Source organism: Rhipicephalus microplus, chromosome 9 (assembly GCF_043290135.1).
Source record: "Rhipicephalus microplus isolate Deutch F79 chromosome 9, USDA_Rmic, whole genome shotgun sequence".
Lineage (NCBI taxonomy): Eukaryota > Metazoa > Arthropoda > Arachnida > Ixodida > Ixodidae > Rhipicephalus > Rhipicephalus microplus.
This window is the reverse complement of record NC_134708.1, coordinates 81,657,077-81,677,504: the sequence shown is the minus strand read 5'-3', so window position 1 is coordinate 81,677,504 and position 20,428 is coordinate 81,657,077. Positions and strand designations below refer to the sequence as shown.

At 45.1% G+C, this 20,428-nt stretch overlaps 1 protein-coding gene across 1 annotated transcript in view; it reads left to right on the top strand.

The window, feature by feature from the left end:
* The first annotated feature begins 9,144 nt into the window (after window positions 1–9,144).
* The window catches only part of LOC142771946 (uncharacterized), a 35,065-nt gene continuing 23,781 nt past the window's right edge, over window positions 9,145–20,428 (top strand). Inside the window, exon 1 of the mRNA XM_075873954.1 lies at window positions 9,145–9,326. The gene's annotated coding sequence lies outside the window, so the exon portion shown is untranslated. The remainder of the gene's footprint in view (window positions 9,327–20,428) is intronic.

The following is a 20,428-nucleotide window of genomic DNA, read 5'->3' as shown; positions in this document are numbered from 1 at the left end:
CCGGAGACCTCCACCGAAGCATACCCCTAAATGGTATCCTCGTTTTGGATGCGAAACCCCCTATATTATTATTATCCAAACAAGGTTGCTACAGCACAGAAACCGAAGACAGTGGGTCTTATCTCGCGGGTCTTTTCCTTTTTCTTCGTACTTTTTTAATGCAGAAAAAAAATCACAGCATACTCACGGAGCGAATGATGATGAGCGGGGCGAAGCGTCCGTCAGCCCGTCCGTGCTTCCATCCGTCCGTTCTTTCTTGCTTCCGTCCGTCCGCTGACCATCCATGCGTCCATTCATGCGTTTATCTATCTGTCCATGCGTCGTCCGTGAGTCCGTCTATCCATCTGTCTGCCTGTGTGTTCGTGCGTCCATCCGTCCGTACGTCCGCGCGTTCGTCTAATCTTTCGTATGTCTGCTAGTCTGTCTGCCCGTCCATCCATGACTCCGTCCGTTCTAGAGTGTGTATGTTGGCTATGTACCACATACATACATACATACATACATACATACATACATACATACATACATACATACATACATACATACATACATACATACATACATACATACATACATACATACATACATACATACATACATACATACATACATACATACATACATACATACATACATACATACATACATACATACATACATACATACATACATACATACATACATACATACATACATACATACATACATACATACATACATACATACATACATACATACATACATACATACATACATACATACATGGGATGGACAGACCCACGCCTTAAGTAGCTTCACTCCTAAAAATTGGGCAATCTTCCGCTAAAGAGAACCATGTGTAAGTACGAAGCAGCGGGCTCTAACGCTTACACAGGCGGTGACGCTGGCGCTCAGCTACATAAAGCCAAGTAAAGACGCTTTTTACTGACTTCTGAACGCACTATCCAGTGGCCGGTGGACGGTTGTGCTGCTCGAGCAGTGTTTTTTTCACCAGCAGACAGTGCCTGCGTCGGACTTGCGAGGCGAGAGAGGGGAGGGTGGCGAAAGTTTTGCGGCTGTCTTCCTGGCACGAGACTCGAGACCCGAGCATGCGCAGGCGAGGCTTGTGGAGAGACAGCATTACAAAGGCTAGTTGAAGAGCTGCTTCTTATCTAAAAATGTAAGACGCATTCGCGAAGTGCAGTGAACAATGTCACAATCTGTCGAAGACGCGTCTGCTATACAGCAAAAGAAATAAAACAAGAAAATCACCATATGTCTTCGTCTTTATACTCCAATCTCACTTCGAAGGCGAAGCAATAATTATGATAGCACAATTTATTTATTTATTTATATTATTTGCATACACCTATACGCTAAGACATGGAGGAAACAAGGAGATAGCAAGCTGCCTACTGCCACCAGGAGGGGAAAAACTCCCGATTACTCATTTGGGAAGAGGGTCGAGATATAGAAAAGGAAGATAGGAGAGAGAGAGAAGAGAAGAGATTGGCAGTAAAGAAAAAAATGACGACTTGTACAAGCATGAGTAAACACGAAAAAAAAACGTCCACAAACGGGTGGCAAGGTTCATTTGGTCCATCGAAGTCAGTAGAGCTCAATGGGCCTGATATGCTGTACGAAGCAAAAGCTAGAAGCTAACTTTTCTTTACATCTGATCTTGCGTAATTTAAGAAACGCCAATTTCAGGGCCCGTAGACATTCCAGGGACCGAAGTGGTTTTCGTGCTGTAGGCCTTCTAAATGGGAAGCGTCGAGAGCTCGGCAAGTGTGTACGAGCCGTCTCCTGGTGTCTGTTGAGATAGCACGTTCATCAGCACTTGCTACTGTGCCCTTACGAGCGAAATTCGCAAATTACGTGTGGATCGGCTAACCCAATCTGGCGAAATTGCAGCGCGCAAAAACTGACCACGCGAAACCACATATTTCGGAGTCGTTAAGGCTTTCCTCCCTCCGAAACACTCCCGCCAGCTTCCCCAAGATCAGCGTGGGAGGAGCTCGCTAAACCTCTCATCAAGGAAAAACAATCACATATTGCAGCCTGGGCCGAAAGGGCTGCTACCAATGAGGGGCCACCCTCGGGACAAGCGCCATGTTTATATAGATAGTACTGATTCCTTCTTCTTGCACTTTCTGGTAGAATTCAAATTCTTATTTTAGGGGCGAAGTTCCTTAAAGGGTGGGTCTGTACATCCTGCGATGTTGTTGTACGTAGCCACCGGTTCCCCATACCCGCTCTAGAGCGGGTATGTGCCACAGGATATGCGAGATGGGAGATGGCGGTACTGGGAGTGTTCACTGGACGGACGCTTGGACGGACGCATGGACGGACGGATGGACAGACAGACTAGCAGACGTACGGACGGATGGATGAACGCGCGCAGCGAGTATGGGCCACAGGGTATGCGAGATGGCGGTACTTGGAGTGTTCACTAGACGGAAGCACGGACAGAGGGACTGACAGACAGGCTAGAAGATGGGCGGACAGACGGACGGACGCGCGGACATACGGGCAGACGGATGGACAGACATGCAGACGGTAGCACGGACAGACGGACGGATGGACGTGTGTATGGGCGCATGGATGGTCGCGCGGATGGACGGAAGCAAGAATGAACGGACGGACGGAAGCAAGGACGGGCTGACGGACGCTTCACCCCACTCGTCATCATTCAAACCGTGGATATGCTGTGATATTTTTTTCCAAATGCACCTAGAATGGATTTCAGGGTTAAAATCTGTGGTCTGCTGTTCGAAAAGGCTCGGAAACCAAAAACACATGACGGAGCTTGACTTCAATTAAGGTACACGTGGTGCTTCCTGACTCGCAGGTACATGCTAGATGAGCAGCAACATATCAGTAGACAAACTGTTATTGAAGTAACGGGTCATCAAAATAATTACAGCGAAATGGTGCAGCACAACCTACCGTTCCTTCACTGGCCATGCATCGGCCAGAGGACCGATGCGTTTTCTCACTGATCGAAGGGTCATCAAATCGAGACATCGCGCGATGTCATCGCATTCACCCTCCGTGCGAAGGAGATGGCTGGCTCGTTTCACCTCTGCTTCAACCGCGTTTGTCTCTACCACCTGCATAATCGTTTACTCGCGCGTGTAATATACGTAGCGCGGGACGACGTTATCTCCTCCGACGTTATACGGAGCATGACGGCGACGGCAAAAACCCACCGAATGTTCATATAGTTTCTTTTGCAATAAAAAAATGTGCCGAGCATTTTTTACAAGCCAAGCTGAAGGCATCCTTATTTGAGGTATCGTAATTCATATAGCATGCAGTATACTTTGATCCGAATTTTCAGGTTCATACGTTTATCTCATGCTGCCGTAAATTGAGGAAGTATCATCTTACATTGTAAGGTAGATGATATCTTTACATGCAGCTGTTTCGAGATGCAGTTTTTCGGGAGGACATGCCCGTTATATCGGAATGTCGGCAAAATGTTTCCATTACACAATCTCACAAGTTAATAAACTTGAGCTCCTCTGGACATTGTAAGGATATTGGATGTCATAATTCTTATCCGGAAGTCCTACTAAGCTAAGCCACACTAAAGGAAGTTCTTAGGCTCTTTCTGTTCTTTTTATCGCTGCATGTGAATGCGCCAGTCAAGGGCCGATACACATGATTAAACGAACATTTCTCGCCAATTTCGCGCTCTCTGCTTCACAGAAATAAAAATGTCTGGTTATCAAAGTTTGGTTATAGAGAAAAAAAATGGGGCACATCCCAGCCATTGTGGGATGAGCACTCGTCGAGGGGCTGTCAATGCAGCATTCTCTTGCTTTGAACCAATTAAGTGTTCAGAAAGAGATCGACGTCTGCACGTACTTTGTGTAGCCGAGTATACATATTGTCGGATTACCAGGGCGGTGATTATATTAGCACATTAGAGCAAATACGGCATATTTATTGAAAAAAAAGGACTGGCGACCGTAGCGTGCATATCATAAGTAGCTGTCATCTACGCATTCGATCAACGCTTGACTTGCAGAGTCATATAGGCATACATATATGATATTAATCACGTTCTTACGAAAGCGAGTAGCCAACCATGCAGCCACAAGTGGTGTTGTCCCGACGCGATGCCTGCGTATTATTTTCTTTTTCTTTTTCGTGGAATATAAGGAACCGCTGGTGTAGATGTGCGATAGAATACTTGATTGACATGCAGGTGTAAGGTGCAATCGTTCTATACCACATCAGGTATTTTTGTAGTGCCACCACTTCATACGCGTCACCCCATTTACTGACCAGTTAATAGTCTCTTTCCACTCTCTCTCCTCTTTCTTTCTGATATTTATTTTTCCCTTTCCCACTCCCCTAGAGTAGGGTAGCCAACCAGGCATGCGCTTGTTTATCCTCCCTGCCTTCTCTCTTCTTGTTCTTTCATGCCTTCCTTAGGTATTTACCAAGTAAAGAAGACTGTACGAGCACCAACAAATTGGCAGGTAGATCGACAGATGGACAATGCAGTAGCCACCTGGCTCCCACCCACCCTGGGGGATTGTCTCGCGTTTGCAGCGCGGGGCACTTTCGCTTTGTCTTCGCTCTTCACCTGAACTTTTTTCTTTAGGGGCGAAGCTCCTTAAAGCGGCACCCGTTCGTCCCTCATCGTAGTACGTAACATGTCTTACGCTTTGACCTGCAAGGTGGTGATGGTGGAAAATTTCTCCTGTGCGTTGTTGAACAATAAAAAATTCGCAGCGTGCGCGTTAACTAAAAGCCGAATTTTTCTGTGTCTCATTCCCAGTTAGCAGCCATTCGCATGTACATTGAGCACTATCTGTACATTGAGCACTATCTGACAAGAAAGGGTTGCTTGGTTATACTCGCTGGACGTAACCTTGTTGGTTTTAGAAAGGTTTAGCGAGCGTTGGGCCGCAGTGCCATGAATACAGTGAACTAGTATTTACCGTGAACTCGAGGTGGTTAAAGGTGCTAAGTAGACATGAAGCGCGAGCCGTAAGAAAGTGTGCGTGTGCCACTTCTCGTTTAGTCCTTGGAATGTCCGCTGGATGGCGATGCTTCTATATGCGGAATATATGATGAAAAGATGCGAGATGGTGGTACTTGGAGTGTTGACTAGACGAGCGAACGGACACACAGATAGATGCATGGACGGACGCACGGATGGCTGCATGGACGGATGGATGCATGGACGGACGCAGGGCCGGATGCATGGCCGAACGCACGGATGGACGCATGGATGGACGTGTGGACGCACGAACAGATGCACGCACGGACGGGCGGATGGAGGCATAGATGGTCACACAGGCGGACGCATATATGATGAAAAATGCGAGATGGTGGTACTTGGAGTGTTGACTAGATGAACGAACGGACACACAGACAGATGCATGGACGGACGCATGGATGGCTGCATGGACGGATGGTTGCATGGACGGACACAAGGGCGGATGCATGGCCGAACGCAGAGACGGACGCACGGATGGACATGTGGACGCACGAACAGACGCACGCACGGATGGTTGGATGGACGCACGGGTGGTCACACAGATGGATGCATGGACAGACGGAAGCAGGAACGCATGGACGGACGGATGCTTCGCCCCACTCTCCATCATTCCCCCCGTGGATATGCTGCCATTTTTTTTTTCTTTAGCTGTGGTGGCAGGGCGTACTTGTAACGTGTTTGCATGTTTAGCCGGTTGGTGAGGGTCTAAATAAGAAAAGCACCTTAGGGGCGAAGCACTTTAAAACCGCACAATGTCCCTCTATCCATAAACCACCAGCCTTTTCAACAACCAAAATACTGTTAACAAACGAAATAAAAGGCATCTACACCAAACAAACACCAACGTTTAACTACCCATACATCAAAGCAAATCACAGAACAAAGGGTTAACAAAAGGAAAATAAAATACTGTTAACCAGCACAATATAAAAGGCCACAATTCATGTGAAAGAACTTGCTTTTGGGCGAGTTGGCTGCAAAGTTTGCTGAACATTATCAAGGTTGCGGATTACGGACGGTTTACCGCTCTCCCATAGTTGAGTACCAAGTACTCAAAATCGTGAAACACTTTTTTCTAAACATACATGATACAGCCAAAGAGTAACATAGTACATAGGGGACGGCTTTACGCTCTCCCATAGTTGAGTACCTGGTACTCCAAATCGTTATCCACTTCTTCTAAACACACTCTAAATCGCCAAACATTATTTCTAAACACAGAAACGTGAAAAAGCGGGAAGAAAGAAGGCAGACGGGCACACAACCATACCAACTGTTTATTTCCGGTGCAGGTTTCGAAAGTGGTAAACTTCCACTCATGCGCAGTGGCGTGAAAGAGTGGCGTGATGCGCATGTCAGGTCATGCTCATGTGTGCCATGTTTTGAGTAAATTATAGTATTATCGGCAAAAAGAGACCAATCTGCAAGGGAACTGCTAGAGGCGTATTAGAAGTTGTGGGTCTGCTTGTGTCAGTGACAGGTCTGTTGTACTCTATCAGTCTGAATAGACCTCATTTAATGAACTCTGCTCACTTGATTACATGTCTGTGGTAAGAACTTTGGAGGAAGTTTACCAGTTTTTCAGGCTGCACCGGCAATAAACAGTGTGTAGTGTGGCACCCGTCTGTCTCTTCACTCCCTCTCCTTTTTTTTCCATGTTCCTAGTATAGTGCATGTCACAAAATAATCAGCAAGCCACGATTCATGATTTCATGCATACTGCTCCACCCCATCATCAATATTCACTTTTTGTATATGCGTTCATTTTTTTCTTATTCGTTCACGACATTTTCTAATACGTTCGCGCCTTAGCCTATCGCGTTCGCGAGTATTACGTATAGCGTACCTCAACGAAGCTAGCCTGTTCTCTTACAAAGAGCGGCCACGAACTTGTGCCGCTAGCGACTTAGGTGAGCCAGCTACAGCGCGCCATTCTTTAGAGGTATGTCCTTGCCCATCAGCACACACACAAAAGAAGTCGACTTGCTCTTTAAGTAAACTCTTAAGCAAGAAATAGCTCTCACAAGGCTGCGTTGCCGGGTACCAAATCTAAATTTCTACAAACACAGGTCTGCTCAGGCACCTTCGCCACTGCGCGTTTTGTGGTGACCTGGAAAGAATAGATCACTTCTTTTTGACCTGCAGGTGGTTTAACACAATGCGAAAAACCCCTTTAGAAATGCCTTTACGAGGTATTGGTGTGGAGTTATCTGTGTCTTTCATTTTGTCTTTTGGAGATTTCATTTCTGAGTTCTCCAGTGTGAGAGTATGCGTGGCCGTGAGGGACTATATTAACGAAACTGTATTATTATCCTAATGTCTCTACAACAATATATACGTATAAAGAGCATTGCTCTAGTGTAAGAATACATTATTTTCTTCATTTAAGTAATTCTATGCATTAGATCAAGTACCACAATTTCCTAGGTCTTCGGCAATCTTTTTCATTATATAACCTACATTATTCTAAAGCTTACGATAATTTATAGAACCACTCAATTGTTGCCCAATCTCTCACATTGGGTATGCGCCACGGGCAATAGGGGAACAAGAACAAGAACGCCAGGATACTCCTGAAAATCTTCTTGGGAACGAACATTCGGAAGGCAAGACATTGGGTTGAATAATTTCAAGTTTCCAAACTTTACGTTTTCAACTCACATCCACAATTCATTTATGGCCCCGCATTCGTGGCGTCTATGACACACATTAAAAATGAAAGTGAATGTTGGCAGACTGTTTTTGTTAGTACTTGGCTGGTACCACGGACATGGCTTTATTTTTTTCTGATATGTCACCAGCTCTCGTCACACACTATTATTCTTCTTTTGCATTCATTTACATCTCGTTTTAGTCTTTCTAAGTACAGGATAGCAAACCGGAAGCTTGATCTGCTTATTATCTCTGCTTTTTTTTTATTTCTCTTTTGCCAGAACCAGCCTTTTTTGACCGAGCGACAATGTTATGCTATGACGGGATCTCATAACATCTTTGAAGGCATCATGTAATATTTCGTTGAGCGTTATTTCTTTTGCCTGTGATGTATGTCCACCACCGACCACGAATTTCTTTACTCGTGAGACAAGTAACACTTCCACCTCAATACCCCACCTTGCTTGTCTACGGTGGTATATCGTCATACTACATGGTTTTAGATCCTCTTAAAAAGACCTCTTCCTTATAAGAAAGCTATTTCTCAAACTTGGCCGGGCTACCTGTTGCAAAGACGAGCAATTAATCTAGTAAATCTCTTTCTCGGTCTTATTGTGTGTTCATGAACGGTAAGAGCGCACTGCGAACGAACACAAAATGAAGGCATACATACGCCCACACATAGCGCCACCGTCATTGCGTTCCTACACTTCATAAACATGGAATACAAACGTGCTTAGATTTCTGCCGCTAGTGTGTTCAACATGCTTGAAATTGAAAAGCGTATGCACACGTGATCTCGGTGTTTCCATTTCCCATTTATTCAGCACTTCTACCCATCAATAAAACAGTGTGAGTTTACGCTTAATTGGTCCCGTACCCTTGGTTGTGAACGTCTTTTTTTATTTTTTTTATTTTCGCTAGCCCTTAATTTCAAACGAACAATACATACAGGCGCCTCACTGAAGAACCACCGGACCTGCCGGTTGGTTCGTTTGCGGTGTTTAAAGTCTCAAAGCGACTTAGGATATAGGAGATACTGTGGTGTAGTGGGCGGCGCCATATTTGCGATCTCCTGAAGCTTTTTAACATGCATTTTGTCTGTCTGAGATGTTGGAGATCTCTCTCTCCCTCTCTCTCTGTCGAGCTTCGCAAGCTTTTGTCTAACTCAGAGCCCGTGCTTCCTTTCTCTCTATCTTTCTTTCGTTCTTTCTTTCTTTCTGTCTGTCTTTCGTGCTTTCTTTTCTCTATTTGTTTGTTTCCTTCCCTCCTTCTTGGTTTATTTATTTATTTATTTATTTATTTATTTATTTATTTATTTATTTATTTATTTATTTATTATCCCAACCACGGCACGTGCGAATGGGACGAATGGACGAAGGTCGACACGGGCGTGCTTCACTTCACTATCCTGATCGCACTGCCCGCCTCGGAACCCTGGTCCGCCGCTCGGCGCTCGAGCGCGCCAGTTTTCAACTCCACAGCGCTCGAACCGGGGCGCTGGCGGCGTTTCCTTGCTCTCGGCGTCGCCCCTTCTCCCGGTGCGCCCAATCGAAGAGCGCATGCCGCACCGCGCGAAGCCGTCCCTTCGAGCAGCAGTGGCAACGAGGATGACCTAGGCTGGCTGCCAGCCTTGCCCGCACCGCTGACGTTGCTTTCTTCGAGGACGGCTCAGGTAAGCGTGCCCACGACGGTGTGCGCGGTCGATGCGGCGCGCGTGTCTCTGTGGCGCACTAGCGAAGTCTGCAAGTGCGCAGAAAGTCGCGGATGACCTGCTCTTCCTTTTTGCGCACCTCCTTTTCTCATACACTCGCGCGAACCTGTGACTCGAACACAACGTGAGTGTCCGCTGAGATCTGAACTCTGGTGCGGTAACGATTACTTATATACAATAGAATTGGTCCGGGCTTCTTGGAGCGCTCTCGTCTAACTTCACCAATGCCTCCATGTACAGGTGTAGCGCCTCTTCGCAGAGCAGGGGCGGTTCTACCTGCTATGGCATAGTAACTAGCACAGATTCGGAAAGACGGTCATAGCCTGCTTGAATAACGGTACCCGATACATTTGCCGGTTCGTATCACTCTCCTGAAACGAAGTAGGTTCAAAGACTTGAAAGAAAAAAAATATATGTAACGCTCTCGAAGATGCTTGTTGATCGCTAACGCCCTTCACTCACAGTATAGCGGAGTAACATTAAAATACGCGAGGAGAAGGTCGTTTAACTGCCAATTCAGCACGGTCTTTAGTAGCCTCTGCATTTTCTGTGCGTGTTTGCTTTTCTATGCCGAGCACTGTCAGCGAAAAGTGGCAGTGGTGGACAGGATAGACACCACCAGATAGGCATCTAGCAGTTGTCCCTGGTTGCGCAGTAAATGCTCGCCATGCATTAGCGGCTGCAGAATTTTGGGAGATTGCCGCTTCGATCATCTTAGCGCTGGGCAGTTCGATCTGTCGTGCTTTGACGGGCGTGACCCACTCATCGAGGGGCGGGCCACAGCCCCACCATCGCAATCATCAGATGGCGAGCCTGTTACCAAGGTTGCGACGAAGGCCGCTGTGATGTATGTATATCTCTTTGCGGCACGGCGTCCTTACTTCAAGATGCGTCTTACTTTTGCCATTTATGTATTCTGTTGAAAAGCGACAGACTACGAACATTATGTTGATGGTTAGCTAAGCATCCTCGCTTCCTAAGCTTCTCATCTATCACTTCTAGTTGAAATATTTTACTATGCACCATCACATTGGTGAAGGCAGTATATATCAAGACGTGCGGCTTAGTACGTTCCAAGAAGATTTCCAAAAGATATATATAAATTTTACATTTTAATGCATGCTCACTGCCAGCAGACAACTATCGCAAGCAACTTGAGTGTGTCGTTGAATTTGAATTATAAAAAATGTAGCATAAATGACGTAAGAACAATGCGTTATTCAATGACGTTGTGCTTACAATTCGTTATCACCATTCCCAGACATGCTTTTCTCCTGCTCAGGACGAATGCCTCTCCCAATGATCTACCCTTTATCCTATCCTATGCGAGTTGATTTTTTTTATTCTCTGCTGAACTCAGCTGAATGTAATCGCTGCATAGAACTGTCTGCCTGGCCCGACTGCGTTTCTTATTCCTTAATTGGAAACCACTCCGTTGCGCTTACTGTTCCATTGGTTGTCTGGCTTACGCATTGCGTGGCGAGCCCAGGTTTATTTATTTCGGTTAATATCAACTACGATGTCTGCAATCTCTTCGTTTACCGGCCAGTTCTGCCATCCTCCGCTCTCCTAATGTTGCTCCGCTCACATCACGTTCCAATCCGCGCAGTGGAGTCCTCTATTTCTCTCGTTTCAGACCCGTATAATTGAATTGGAAATATGCAGTGAATGTATGTTTTTCGCTTTAATGGTATACTGCCAAATTTCCTGAGAATATATCAAAGTGCTTGGCAGCTGCACTCCATTCCATCCTCAATTTTCGGTTAATTCTATTTTTGTAATTAGGCTCTCCAGTTAGTATTAGTCCTACCTATACGTATTCTTGTACACACTTCAACGTTCAGTTTACGATCGTAATTTTTTCTTTTTCGGCATATTATACAACATCACTTTGTCGTCATGTTATTCATTTTAGACCTGCATTAGTGCAGTCTCAATTTAATTCCTAAATCATGTATTGCAATATGTTGCCATCGCGGAAGTCTTTGATTTCTTTAGAATGTACTCTAATTTAATCTAGCACTTACTGTTGCTTTAAGTTTACCCTGCAGGTCCTTGGCATAAATTGAGTAAATATGACGCATTTATTGATTGTCGCTCATATTGGGCGTCACATATTAATAGGGGAAAACGAAACTGTATGATAATGGAGACACCCGGCATCATCTCGCTCAGCTTTCCGCCCTTCTCGATGATATGGGAAGATACTGATTGGAAAATCGCTGACTCCGGATGCCGTGGTTGCTAACCGATATTGATTGCGGAAAATGGATTCGCTCCTATTCCCCAGGGAGAGAGGGGGGGGGAGGCATCTAGCGTTGGTGACGCCCGACCTCCTCCGTGGTGGTTAACCACAAGCTCGACTACTTTCGTCATTGCTCCGAATGCGCCGTTGGTCGGTTGTTCACGTCCGTCTGTTGTCAAGCATTGCCGCACTATGGCCAACTCTCTGTAGAGGGCGTACTTTCGCGACTTAGCGGGGGTCTGCAAGGGTATGACCGGAAAGGAATTAATGAAACAAGTGTGAATTAAGGAGCTTGTTTTTTTTTTGTTAGAGAAATATTAACTATGACTATATTAGTGATAATGAAATAATAAGTATCTTGACAAGAAAAAAATTTCAACGATCTTCATTTGGCAAACACTGATGAATCAGCGACGCTTAACTAAGAAAGAAGCCTTCCCTTCAGCAAATATATTAGCAGGTTGAATGAAGAGGGATTTGAAATAAGTGGGATTTTAAAGAAGTAGCATTTCAGTGAACCGGGGTTTACTGGAGTGGGAGGAGCGGTGAGAGTAGTATTGGGCGTCGTGGTTAGTCTTGGGTGTAATGGGAGTGATGGTAAGAGCGGTACACATCCACAGTAGGATTTACTTCCTGTGGCACGTACCCGTATATGATTTACGAATGTCGCCGGACATGTACGGGTCGACTAGGTATAGCAGGGTCATTGTTAACAAAAGTTGCTCGCCAAAAATAATATTGCACCCGCCCTTCACGTGTGCGTGTGTGTGTGGGTGTGTGTGTGTGTGTGTGCGTGTGTGCGTGTGTGTGTGTGTGCGTGTGTGTGTGTGTGTGTGTGTGTGCGCGTGTGTGTGCGCGTGTGCGTGCGTGTGTGTGTGCATGTGTGCGTGCGTGCGTGCGTGTGTGCTTGTGTGCGTGCGTGTGTGCTTGTGTGCATGCGTGCGTGCGTGCGTGCGTGTGTGTGTGCGTGTGTGCGTGTGTGTGTGTGCGCGTGTGTGTGTGTGTGTGTGTGTGTGTGTGTGTGTGTGTGTGTGTGTGTGTGTGTGTGTGTGTGTGTCTGTGTGTGTGTGTGTGTGTGTGTGTGTGTGTGTGGTATTTTATCGCAATGGTGTGCACGAAATAAGCATTACCTTTATCTCTGCGTCACACCAGGCAATTATACCAGCGTGGCAGTAGTCACTGTCGCTGAATGCGTAAAAGAGTCGACAATATTGTGGTTACAGAATGGTTACAATTGAAGCAATAAAAACGAACAAAAATATTCATAGGTATTCCGTACATTCATTCATTTTCGCATAAGCCAAGAAAAGAGGGAGGTGGATACGGCACTAACGTTATTTTTACTGCTGCCAATACGCTAAAAAAATATACCCAATCGCGCAATAGACCATTGAGCAGGTATATTACAAAACGTAAAAAGACATTTGTTTTTAAAAACAAGTCAGCCTTTATAGAGACGGTCATCCTCGTGCGGTAATCAAAACTCTAGTCTGAACCAGCTGTTTCTACGATGAACAAACGGGCAGTTGTGGTAATGACATATTGATGGAGCTTAACAGATAAGTAATTGCATGATCGCTCTCTGACGTTGTTGTGGTTGTAAATGGGAGCCGCAAATCAATCAATGCTAATTTTTATATAGGCGCACTAATGAACAGCGTCTGCTTGTTAAAGCGAGGCGGAACTACAAAAGGGAAGCCACACATTTCTGAAGCAGTGTTCAATTAACTTGTTTAAAAAGTAACTTACTCAACGGTTATCCCTCAAATTATATTGCAAGTGCGCTTCGTCAACGGGTGACTGCGTCATTTTCGAGCATGCTGCGATAATGCTTTCTTTAAAATAAAAGCAGAGCGTGAAAATGACAGGACAAAAGAGGCAAGATGACAGGACTGGTGCTTTTGTCTTGTCTTGTCTTTCGTGTGCTGTCATTTTCACTCTCCCCTTTTAAGGCAATGAATCAACTCACCATGCATATATAGTTTCTTGTACGCTATTTTCATCCGCAACGCAGTTTTTATGCTAATACGGTTGTTTAACCTTCCGCGTTGGTCTAGTGGTACTCGGCATCTGACCCAAAGTTCGCGGGATCGAATCGCATCTGCGGCGGCCACGCTTTTGGTCGAAGTGATAACATTACAGGCCTGTGTACTTAGACTTGCATTTACGTCAAAGAACGCCAAGCGATCAAAATTTCCGGAGCCCTTCACTACAGCATCCCTCGTAATTCATAATCGTATCGTGGGTTTGGGGCGTTGAATTCAAACGATCAACTAATAGTCATCGCTTCGTTGCCTGCTTCGCTTTTCTTGTGATTTTCGCAATGTACCTTCTATATTCGAGTATTATTTGTAGTACTCGCTGCATCCATGTCATTCTATTCATGCGTACTTGATGATTATTCCACAGAAGTCTCTATTTACCTATTCCCGCAGCTGCCTGTCTAGTATGAAAATGCTATATTGAAATGTCACTGGTGTCGAGCGTCAGTGAAAGAATAGGTTTTCCTATACGCGCTCCGTACAGCAACAGCGGCCCCATGCGAAGGGTTTAGAGATTCCCTGACGCACCACTCTGAAGAGGCGTCATTGTCGATCTCGTATCGATGCCTACTATTGTGACGGGTGTCGTCTAAATAGCGAGGGGGAAAATTGGGCCTCCCAACGTGCTCTGGAGAGAAGCGCTTTCACGGAGATGTTCGCCGTTAAAAAAAAAAAAACAACACATTTCAAGTACGTATATTTACGAAACAAAATTCTTTTTTTTTGTTTTTAATCCTATACTCTCTGCGGTCGTCGCGGCCATTTGCCGAATAGGACAACGCCTGGCGCAGTCTTTCGACGTGTGGTGATAATGCCAGTCACGTAGCTCGTATACACAGTACACGGTAGGCCTTGGGCGGAATACGCTTGGGCTGCTAGTGCGTGAGCTGAACTGTTCCAGCTATTTTCCATTCCGGCTGCACCGATGCCTTTCGGGAAAGGATTCGCTGGCTTTATCAGCTATATTATTCAATATCGCTCCCCTTACGCTGTGCCCAACACGGGCTTTCAGGTGTATGTTTAACTAAATGAATAAATAACAGTGTAGTTGCGCTAAGCTGGGAGGTTGGCATGTTAAAAATAGTAAAAAGGTAAATATTTTTTTAGAATACGCTACGTCGGAAATCTATTACGACCTGTTACCATAGAATGGTAGGAGCTCGTATTCAACTAGATTTAAAGAAGGAAAGGCCTAAACTGATACGCAAGAAGCCAATAATGGCCTAGTGGTGAAAGGGAAAATATGGTAATTCAGATTTTCGCTTATGAATTGATCAGAAACTCTAAACAAGGAAACTGCATGTTAAAGAACCCCTGGTGGTGGAAGTTTCCGGAGCCCTCCACTACGGCGTCTCTCAGAATCGTATAGTGATTTTGGGATGTTAAACCCCGCATATCGTAAACGAGGTAACTGACAGCGTTTACACAATCAACAATAATGTTACAAGTATCATCAAATAGTGTGCAATAGAAGTCGGAGGTATAGCCACTAGACAGAACCCTGGCAAATCACCTCAGGCGACAAAAATTTCATTAAGAGACGACAAACCATAAAATCCTTGAATTCAACCGACAAAATAGAGCTAGTAGAGCTTTCGAAGTTAAATAATAGGAGTAATGTGGCCGACGTCAGTTGGCATGTATAACATGGAGAGACTTGAGCAGGCTGTAAAAAGCGGCCGAAGCCTAAAAACTGTGAAGGCAGACATGTGCATCGATGAAAATTGGAAGTATGCTTTAAAGGACAAGGAAGGCAGTATCATTGATAATTAGCATGAATAGGATAGGTGAGGTGGCGGAGGAATTCCACAGAGAGCTGTACAGAAGCGAAAACGACCTTGATGATATTTTTAGAAACATTAATAGTCCAAGAGAATTCGACATCATACTAGTAACGACAGGGGAAGCAAAGAAAGCCCTAGATGGAATGCAAAAAGGCAAAGCCACTAGTGAGGATAAGGTAACAACGGACCTGCTGAAAGATGTCAGTGAAATTGTGTCAGACAAGCTGGCCACTTCGTATGCGAAGTGTCTCTAGAGGGTAAGCGTGCCAGAATCTTGGAAGAACGCCAACATCATCTTAATTCATGAAAAAGGAGACGTTAAGGGTTTGAAAAATTACAAGCTTAGCGCTATAGTGTCCGTTCTCTACAAACTACTAACAAAAATAATAGCTAAAAATTAGGGCGACATTACAGTTCAACCAACCAAAGGTCCAAACAGTATTTCGTACAGGCTACCTCTCAATAGACCGCATTCATACTATCTATCAGGTGACAGAGAAATGCGCTGAATGCAACCAACCCCTATACATAGGCTTCATAGAATATGAGAAGGCGTTTGACTCAGTCGAGACATCAGCAGTGATGCAGGCGCTACAGAAGCACGGCATCAACGAACCCGACATAAACGTATTGGAAGACATCTACACCAGATACATAGCCATCAAAATACTTCATAAAGAAAGCCACAAAATCCCAAATATAAAGGGTGTAAAGCAGGAAGACACCATCTCTTCAATGCTATTCGCTGCGTGTTTGCAGGAAGTTTTCTTGCCTTCGATTGAGAAGAGTTAGGGATAAGAGTTAATGGAGAGTATCTTAGTCACCGGCGATTCGCTGATGACAATGCCTCGATGAGTAACTCAAGAGACGAATTAAACTTGATGATTACTGAACTCGACATGAAAAGCAGTAGAGTAGGTCTGAAAATCAATATCCACAAAACTAAAGTACTGTACGAAAGTCTCTGCAGAAAGCAGCATATTGCGATAGGTGGAGAGACATGCCAGTAAAGTAATGTTTTTTGGGACAGGTAGTGACCGCTGAGCCGAATCATGTTAGTGAAATAACTAGAAGAATAAGAATGGGGTGAATCACATTCGGCAAGCATTATCAAATCATGAATGGTAATCTACGACTAATCCTCAAGAAGAAAGTATATAATAGCTGTACCTTGCCGGTACTTACCTACGGAGTCGAAACCTGGGAGCTTACCAAGAAGGTTCAGCTCAAATTGAAGACGAAGCAGCAAGCGATGGAAAGTAAAATGATAGGTGTAACCTATAAAAGAGACAAGAATAGGGCGGAGTGGCTCAGAGAATAAACCGGGATTAAGTATACTATAGCTGAAATCAAATAGAAGAAGCTGAAAACGGGCCGGGCACGTAGCACGTAGGCGGGATAACCGCTGGTCATTAAGGGTAACTTACTGGAATAGCAGTGAAGGCAAACGCACGAAGGGAAGACAGAAAGTCAGGTGGGTCGATGAGATTAAAATGTTCGCAGGTATAATGCGGCAGCAGAAAGCACAAAACCTGAGTTGATTGGCGGATCACGGAAGAGGCCCTTGCCCTGCAGTGGATGTAATCAGGCTGATGAGGATGATGTTGAGAAGCTAGCGAAGCAAATAAGGTGTTAGGGGGAAAAAGTACGTAGGAGTAGAATTTTGACGACAGTTTGCTAGCAGCTTTATTGTAGTTGTACAGAAATGACTGGATGACTTCTAGATTACGTCTGAAGTTTTTATTTTTGTCTTTATGCTTAGAAAATGTAATGTAACCCATATCAAGTAATATGCCGCCCTGCTGCACCGAGCTCACTTGAAATTTTAGTGAAGCTTCCACAAAATAAACTTCCGAATGTGTAAACAACTTGCTTTCTCGTACCGTCATTCTATTCGAAACCAGCGACCTTTGCCCGCATATTTTTTTTTGTTCATGCGCTAGTAACGTGCGTTCTGTATGTATGAAGACTTGCTATTTTCAACCTCATTTCAGGCTCCTATTACGGCTCGAAATCGCGTTAGCCCTGTTCTTGCATAGAGGGGAACTTGAAGAAAGCCACTTTTGAGTGCCTTATGCATTGTTAAGAAGCCGTGTAGTAAGACCACTGATAACACGGAACACAGATAAGGGAAGCACTTTAAACAAACAACCAAGCACTTGTCTTTGAGACCTGAAGCAGTCCTTATGAAACAAGAGTTACCTTTCTTTTTTTTCTACTTCGTCTTGCAAAGCCTTGTACATTTAACATAACGTCCCATCTCCTGGCTTTGGACTAATCCCTTCCAATACATCGGCGTGCTCCAACAAAGTCCGCGAAAGGGAATGTAAAAATGAGAATAAGGGATACAAAGATTACATCTGGCCCTGGCGAGGCGTTCCTTTCGGACGTGGTCGTGTGCGGGGCGCTCCATCCGTTGGGCTCGGGCCAGAGCTGTGCAGTGCGCGAATGTCCATTCGCGGGCAACTTAAACTTTAAGGAGGCCCAAGGAGCCGAAACCGGTCTCTCAATAATTCACGACCGGAAGGAAGCAAGGAGCCGCCGCCTCCCCGAAAAATTGGCCCCGACCATAATCTCACGGATTTCTTCTCCCCGAACGGCTCTCTTCCCGAACGGCTCGGTATAACGCTTGGCAGACTTGAGCGCTCGCGAAAACGTACTGGGTTGCTCGCGGATGAAATATTCACACCCTCCACGCATACACCTTCCAGGTCTGATGGTACGAGGCATTTGCACGCATTTCATGCCGGCGTGACGGTGCCAAAAGGAACACTCAGTATTGCGGGCAGCGTCGCTCTCTTCGCAGCCAGGCGTGCGATATGGACCACATCGTTTGTTCGCCCATTGTTCGTGAGGTTGTATGAATTGGAGGGTTGCCCTTTAATAATTACTTCGCCGCGACCATTCGTTTCTATCTATCTATCTATCTATCTATCTATCTATCTATGTATTGATCGATCTATTAATCTATCTATATATCTGTCTGTCTGTCTGTCTGTCTGTCTGTCCATCCGTCCGTTCGTCCGTCCGTCCGTCCGTCCGTCCGTCCGTCTGTCTATCTATCTATCTATCTATCTATCTATCTATCTATCTATCTATCTATCTATCTATCTATCTATCTATCTGTCTGTCTGTCTGTCTGTCTATCTATCTATCTATCTATCTATCTATCTATCTATCTATCTATCTATCTATCTGTCTGTCTGTCTGTCTGTCTGTCTGTCTGTCTGTCTGTCTGTCTGTCTGTCTGTCTGTCTATCTATCTATCTATCTATCTATCTATCTATCTATCTATCTATCTATCTATCTATCTATCTATCTATCTGTCTGTCTGTCTGTCTGTCTGTCTGTCTGTCTGTCTGTCTGTCTGTCTGTCTGTCTGTCTGTCTGTCTGTCTGTCTGTCTTTGAATATCTCCCAGTCCTTTGGTTGGTGCTACAATGTGTCCCGGCTTGATTGCTTGTTGCATACGCGCTCCTGCGAAATGTATATATATGCACTCCCTTTTCACACCCTCGTTGCCACCACATTTTCTGCACGTAGTTTCATATTCCTCTTGTTAGGAGCTCCTATTATGCAAATCACATCATTAATTCACGCGAAGCCCCACCACTACCACCTCGTAAGAGGCCGCGGTCTTTCCAAATAAGGGCGAATCATGCATGCCCTGCGGAGCCACGTCGCCCGCTTGAACACGAAAAAAAAAACACCGAAGGACTCGTACACGCACGCACGCACACATGCACACACGTGCACACTCAGCGCAGACACGTGCTCGAGAATGCAAGAACACCTTCTAACACATCACACGCGCATGAATACACGCCAAACACCCAGAAGCGCGCGTCGTGCAAGCATACACACAGACATAAAGACATGCGCGCAGCACAGCACGTAAACACACAGAAAGATACGTGCACACACAGCACAGTAAACACGAGAACGCTCACAGTACAGTTCACGCTGACGCGGGTGCTCACACACACAGCATAGTATGCACGCACGCAGTACAGTACACAAACGCGCATAAACACACGCACACATCGTGTGTACGTGTGAGTGGGTGGGCACAAACACGCATCTCACACAAACACACGCACGCACACAGACAGACACACACACAGGCACACACGCAAAGGCGCTGTGGTTCTCTTCTTCCTGATGCCGTCTCGGGGGAGCTGTTTTGCCGGCGTCGAGGTCTCCCGGCGGCAACAGGAGTCTTCATTAGCGGAGCTAATCGATACCGCCGACGCCGTCTTCTCCTTCACATCAACACGCCCCTCGCGAAAGACACCGCATTGTGCAGCAGCGTGGGCCATGGAAAAGCGTGCGGAGGTAGTCGACGTGGCACTGATTCGGTTTCGGTGAGAATGTCGAAAGGTTCCTTGCGCAGAAAAGAAGATATAGAACGAAAAATGCCGGCGAAATTGTTGGCGCTTGTCATGACGATAAGAAGCGCGTGTCAGCGGTGCGCAACAACTACTCGAGTGTTTACTTCAAGCAACGGTAACAATGTAGCACTCGACAGTGCATGAGGCTAACATAATCAGGTGTAGAGTCACTGATTAATGATGTAAGAAAACAGGCCTTAAGGATGCTCCTCACACTTGTGCCGGGGCTTTGCTGCATGCTCCCCCAGGTCTGATTGTATTATTATTATTGTTATTATTATTATTATTATTATTATTATTATTATTATTATTATTATTATTATTATTATTATTATTATTATTATTATTATTATTATTATTATTATTATTATTATTATTATTATTATTATTATTATTATTATTATTATTATTTAAGACAAGCTCACATCTTTCATCTCTGCTGCTGAGTCCTGGTGCCAGAAACTGTCTGCAACCTTGACTACGTCTTCTTTAGCTTTATGCAGACAATCGCTCAATGCCATTATTCATTCCCCATTTTCACCTTTGATGCTTTCGGCCGTCAGGGTTACCATTCTTTCCTTATCCAATAAACATATTGTTAC